Source organism: Choloepus didactylus, chromosome 5, assembly GCF_015220235.1.
Source record: "Choloepus didactylus isolate mChoDid1 chromosome 5, mChoDid1.pri, whole genome shotgun sequence".
NCBI classification, from domain to species: domain Eukaryota; kingdom Metazoa; phylum Chordata; class Mammalia; order Pilosa; family Megalonychidae; genus Choloepus; species Choloepus didactylus.
Window position 1 is genome coordinate 133,085,791 of NC_051311.1, and position 6,436 is coordinate 133,092,226.

Here is a 6,436-nt window from a genome sequence, read left to right on the forward strand (position 1 = left end):
TTATTTCTATGTAGTTGAATTTATCCGTCTCTTTTATTGCAACTGGATTTTGAATCATAATTAGAAAGTTTTTTCCCACACCAAGGTTATAAATAAACTCACTTTTGTTTTCTCATGCTGGTTTGGTTTCATTATTTGCATTCAAATGTCTGCTTCATTCTGTATTTAAATACATAGGTGTCCCAACACTATTTTTAATGCAATTTTATTGAGATATATTCACATAACATACAGTCCTCCAGTGTACAGTGTTGTTCATAGTATCATCACATAGTTGTGCATGCATCACCACAATCTTTGAACATTTTCATTACTCCAAAAATTAAAAAATTAAAAAACATCCAAAACATTCCATACCCCTCCTCCCCCCGTTGTTCATTTACTTTAACTTTTTTTTACTTTATCAAAAAATTAAAAAATAAAAAAACATTTCAAACAACCATAACAAAGGAATAAGAAAAAATACATTGCTTCCAACATGTTCCTAGCATACCCCAAGAAAATGAACTATAACCAAAGGAATAAGAAAAACAACCTAAAATAACTACATTGTTGCCAACTTGTTCCTACCATATCCCCCCAAAATTAACAAACCAGTCGTTCCTAAGCATTTCCATAATATTGCTTACCCTCCATAACTTATCTGTTAGTTCCCCTTTCACTATTTGCTGTCTATAGCTAGGTCCCCTACATTCTACAATATAAACTATTTATTTTACATTCTTCACAGATTTCACATTAGTGGTAATATACAGTATTTCTCTTTTTGTGCCTGGCTTATTTCATTCAGCATTGCAGGTTCATCCATATCGTCCTGTGTTTCATGACCTTGTTTCTCCTTCATGCCGCATAGTTTTCCATCGATTGTATATACCACATTTTGTTTATCCACTCATCTGTTGAAGGACATTTGGATTGTTTCCAATTCTTGGCAATTGTGAATAATGCTATGAACATCAGTGTGCAAATATCTGTTCGCCAACACTTTAAGAAGTCCATTATTTTCCCAATAATTTCAAGAGAGTACCTTTATTATATACTAATTTTCTGTATGTACATTGGTCTATTTCTAGACTTTCTATTGTTCCACTCATCTGTCTACTCATGAGTAATATTCCAGTTTTAATTATAGATGATGTTTTAATATCTGGTAATATTTCCTCATTATAGTTTTTTTTTCATATAAATTCTAGTCATATCTATCTCTAGAGGAAAAAAAAACCAACTTGTTAGAGTGGGGGGATTTGTGTTGCTTGGGAAGATTGTCATCTTGTTAAGTTCTATCTAAGAATAAAGCATGTTTTTCTTACTTCTACATCTTTCAGGAGTGTTTGCAAGTTCTAAGTAATCCTACTTATTTAAATTTTATTGTTGCTACAGTAAATTGGATTGTTTTCCATTCTATTTTCTGATGTTTGTATGTTTGAAGGCCACTGCACGTTGTTTATAAGTTGCTACCTTGCTGAATTATCACTGAAGCTTTTTGGTTTTCTAGGTATACTTTCATATCTGCAAATATATGAATCTTTATGCCTCTGTTTTCTCTTAGGCCTAATAATGGCTGTCTTCAATACAATATTAAATAGTAATGGAGATGGTGGATATTTTGCCTTGTTCCTGAAGGGAAATGTCTCTCCACTGAAGTGACAGCTTTAAGAATGCAGTGTGTGTGTGTGTATGTGTGTGTGTGTGTGTGTGTGTGTGTAATATATATATTACATGTATGTCTTAAGAAGGCATCAGATACTGAATTTTGTCAACAGCCTTTTAAGCAACTGTGGAAATGATTTTCCCCTAAGGTTATTAATATAGTGAATTATATTAATGGACTTCCTAATATTGAGTCATCCTCTTTTCTCTAGAATGAAACCCTGTGTATTTTTATCTTGCTGTTGGATGCCATTTGCTAGTATTTCAGTATTTTTGCATTGATGTCTACCTCTTTGAAATTAAGTTGAAACTTGTAAAAAATTTTGGTATTTTTATTAGGTTTAGATATCAATATTAAACTGCTTCATGAAACAATTTGGAATTTTTAAAAATTTTCTAAACAATTTAGGTAACAGCTGTTTTTTGAAGGTTTGGTAAAAATTGCCCTTTTAAATCATCTGGGCCTTGTGCTATTGCTGGAGTAGTTCTTTAATAAAATTTCCTTCTAGACACTTGTCTAAGTTTTCTATCTCTATCGAAGGCAATACTGATAAAAGGAAACATTTTAATGAGTAAGTTCATGCTGAATACCTTCAAATCCAACACGACACTCTTCTTCACACCTTCCCTTATTCCGTATTTATATTTTCCTTCTCTAACAGTGAAAAACATTGGTTCCCAACATCAAACTATCTTATTCTCATATATGGTTTTTCAAACCAAAACATCAGTTCCATTCTATCTGACTTAAAGACAACGCTGCTTCATTTTTGGAAAAGTTCAGTAACACCTTTTAGAATCAGATGGGAGGACAAATCTCATTCCAGAGAACAATATACACAAACACGTTCTCAAAATATTTGAAGGGTTCATGGACTTCCTGAAGTTCAACCATTATCCTCTAGGTATGGACTCTATGTTAAAACCCATTTCCTTCAAGTAAGCCACCTACTCCAAGGAGTGTCTTGTTCTACAAGGAGTCAATCGCAAAATGGAGTTGGGATTCCATAATTTTAAGATACTACACAATATGTAATCTTGTATATTAAGATTGACTAATCTTGACTAAACAGTGACTAAAGATTTGACTCAAACACTTAGGGACTACTTAGCAAAGTGCTCAACTTTGAAGGACTTTATGAATTAAGGAATGATAGCTAAGAGGACCTTCCTAGTACTTTTTAAATGAATTTTCTCCAAAAGTTCACATCATACACTGATTTGAGAATTGTTTTTCAGTAAGTCAGATGAGGCATACATATCTTTCCTCATTTAAAAGTTATACAACTTATCTTTGGAAATAAATCACATTGTACTTTTTACCATTCTTTTAAATAGGTGATAAATTTATATGGTTTTCAGAAAGTCAAACAGTACTGAATAATATACCATGAAAATTAAGTCTCCTTTCCATACATAACACCCAGGAAAGAAAATTCCCCTCCCCAAAGGCAACTACCATTATCTGTTTCATATATTTTTCAATGTATTTAACAAGCAAATATGCCAAATTTCCTTTGTGTGTACATACAAACCACATACACATACACAAATTGCAACATATTGCTCTACACCTTATTTTTCACTTTATCAACATATCGTAGAGATAATTTTATACCAGTACTTCTAGACTGCCTCATTTTAAAAAAATTTCATTTTCAAATGACTAAACAGTACTCCATTAAATGGACTGCCATAATCCATCTTTTTTTTTTTTTACATTTTTTATTATGAAATACATATACACAGAAAAGTGATAACTTTCACAATACGATTTAACAAGTAGAGAGCAAATCTCAAAGAATGTTATGGGTTACAGTTCCTTATTGCAAAATATAACATATATACAGAAATGTGATAACTTTCAAAGTATGATTTAACAAGTAGGTACAGAGCAAATTTTTAAGCATGTTATGTGTTATAATTCCATCATGTCAGTTATTTCCTTCTAGCTATTCTAGTACACTAGAAACTAAAAAAAATTTATTTAAAGATTCAGTATTCATAATCCTTTGTTAAATCTTATCTTGCCTGTTGCTACCCCTCTCTTGTTTGATCACTTTGTCAATCTTCAGGGATATCTGGGCAGTGACCACCCTAACTTGTTCATATTGAAAAGGGGTGTTGACATTATGGGGAAGGGGGCTGCACCTGGTTGATGTTCTTGGACAGCTGTTGCCTCTGGGTTTTGGGACTTATCTGGCATAGGAACACTGTGGGCATTTAAGTTTCTGAAAGTAAACTTAGTGAGTGACACTTTTTATAGAGTCTCAGATAGGGTCCTAGGTTTTCTTTAGTATTTTCGGGACTACTGTTGGTTAGGGCTTGGCATACTGTGGGCATATGGAATAACTAGCTGGAGCTAGGATTGCCTCTCGACTCTATTTAAATTCTCTTAGCCACTTAAACCTTATTTTCTTACCTTTCTTTCCCCCCTTTTGGTCAAAAAGGCATCCTCAACCCCTTGATGCCACAGCCCAGCTTATTTGCCACGTGTCTTTTAAAATGTCCCACATTCTGGACTTTTCTGGTTGTTTTTCTCACAGATTCAGAGTCAACATTTTTGGCAGGAATGCCACATGCGCGAGGTTGCGTGTTTTTTATTGCACATGATTCCAGGTTGTCCCTTCCACAGGTGTCACTGCATTTGATCCATAAGTTAAGTTGGTCTCTATCAAAGCTCCCCATTATAAATTATAGGGATATTTTTCCAGGAGTTAATTATTTTTAATTGTCATAACAAAGCCACTAGCTGCCTTCTCAACAGCAGCCATGCTGTCCGTTATCCCCACTGTCTGGGAAAGATCTAGTGGTACCTCAAGCCTCGGGAAATGCCAACTCCTTGTTCTCAAGGTCAGAAGAAGATTGCCTTAGTCTGCCAGGGCTGCTTTAACAGGTACCACAGAATGGTTGGCTTGAACAATGGGAACTTATCATCTCATGGTTTTGGAGGCTAGAAATCCAAAATCAAGGTGTCCACAGGCCCTGCTTTCTCTGTAGACTCTAGCGTCTGGTGCTGGCTTGCTGGCAGTCCATCTCGACCTCCATCTCATGGCGCTCTCCTCCTTACCCCTACCTCCCCGTCCAAACGTCCTTTGCTTCTAAGGACTCCAGCAAGATTGGATTAATACCTTCCCTCATTCAGTTTGGCCTCATCGTAATAGGCCCTTCAAAGATCCTATTTACAAATTGGTTCACACCACTGGACTGGGGGTCAGGCCTTGAACATGCCTTTGTGGGGACATGAGCCATAATCCATCTTGCCAAACTCCTGTTGGACATTTAAATTGTAGCAACTAACTTCATGCATGAATTTTTTGTGCCACTGTTGATGTATATTCCTAGAAGTGACAATTTAAGAGTAATCCTTTTATGTTGGTTTAGCATTAAGAAAAAGAAGTCTGTCTTTGGAGATATCCTAAGTATAAACCCACATTAAACTGTCAATTAGGTTTTTTAACATATTAGTGGTATTACTCAAAGGATGACTAAGAATTCTAAAACTAAATGTCCCATTCAAATCTGGTGTAATAGATATATTTTTTTTCAAAATAAATTTGAGGCCCACTTCTATGTAGATTCTTAAGATTTAGTCAAGTTTACCTCTTTGAGTGATTTGGTTAATTGGATTTTCTCTACTGACTTGTAGTAAGAAAGTTACTAAATCTCTACAAATTAAAGGTTATAGAATGAAAACTGTTTCATTTAAGTATCAGTGAGCATCTTACTCTCTCATGATTGTCACCTAAGAGCAAATCTTTTGTTACACTTAGAATTTAATATTCCTTTTCACACCAATTCATTCTGTCTAGAAAGTCAATTTACAGAATTAAACCTCTAATATTCTAGATACCAAAATACTAATAATAATTTATGGTATGGAAAGGTTTATGCTCTCAGTAACTGCCAAAGTAGATGAAAAATAAAATGTAAACCTCGACTGTGTATATGAAACCAAAACTCACATGTTCCACTTAAAATGTGAATTTTATTGTATGTAAACTATAATGCAATTTTTTGGAGAGCTCGAGTAATAATGATAATACGATTCCCTATAATTTAAAACAGGGAAGCCATTTTGAAATCATTTTTTAAAAGACAAAGTAAATTCCACATCACAGCTTGCCTTCATTTATCAAGTCTCTTCAGTTTCCTTTAACCTGTAAACTAGTATCTGAATTGCTTTATATAGGTAACAAAAATGTACTTTGATCAATCCACTTAATCTCAATTTAGTAGGGTGGGAAAAAGAAGATTCATACACATACAAATTAACACAAGGCTGTAAGTCTGACATCAAGGGTTGGCATATTTTGAACAAATCTTTTATTTTTACATTACAAATGCTAGACTGAATTGCCATCATACCAAAGCATTATATATTTGTGCTAAACAGTTAATGATATCCTAAAAAACAAGCAGCAAAGAGAACAACTCCTCTTCAATTCATGGGGAATTATGAGTTTTTAACCTAAGACAGGTATGCATAATTCCCAAAATTTTATGTAAAATTGTTCTATTGGTTTTCTGTAAACTATCAAGTAATACTGTACATATTTTGCCTTCTCTCAACTCCTCTCCAGATGACTACTCCCAGGCTAACACTATTAGGAATCTGGTGTATATTAATATCGATTGTACTCTATGCACAAAATATCTTATATATGTCCTTTTTTTGTTAGAGAGATAGGTTTTTTCCCTCCCAGATTTTCAAGGCCTTCATGACACAAATAAAATTAATCAGGAACCACTTTTGGCTTTAGAACCAAAAGGGTTTTCTTACCCT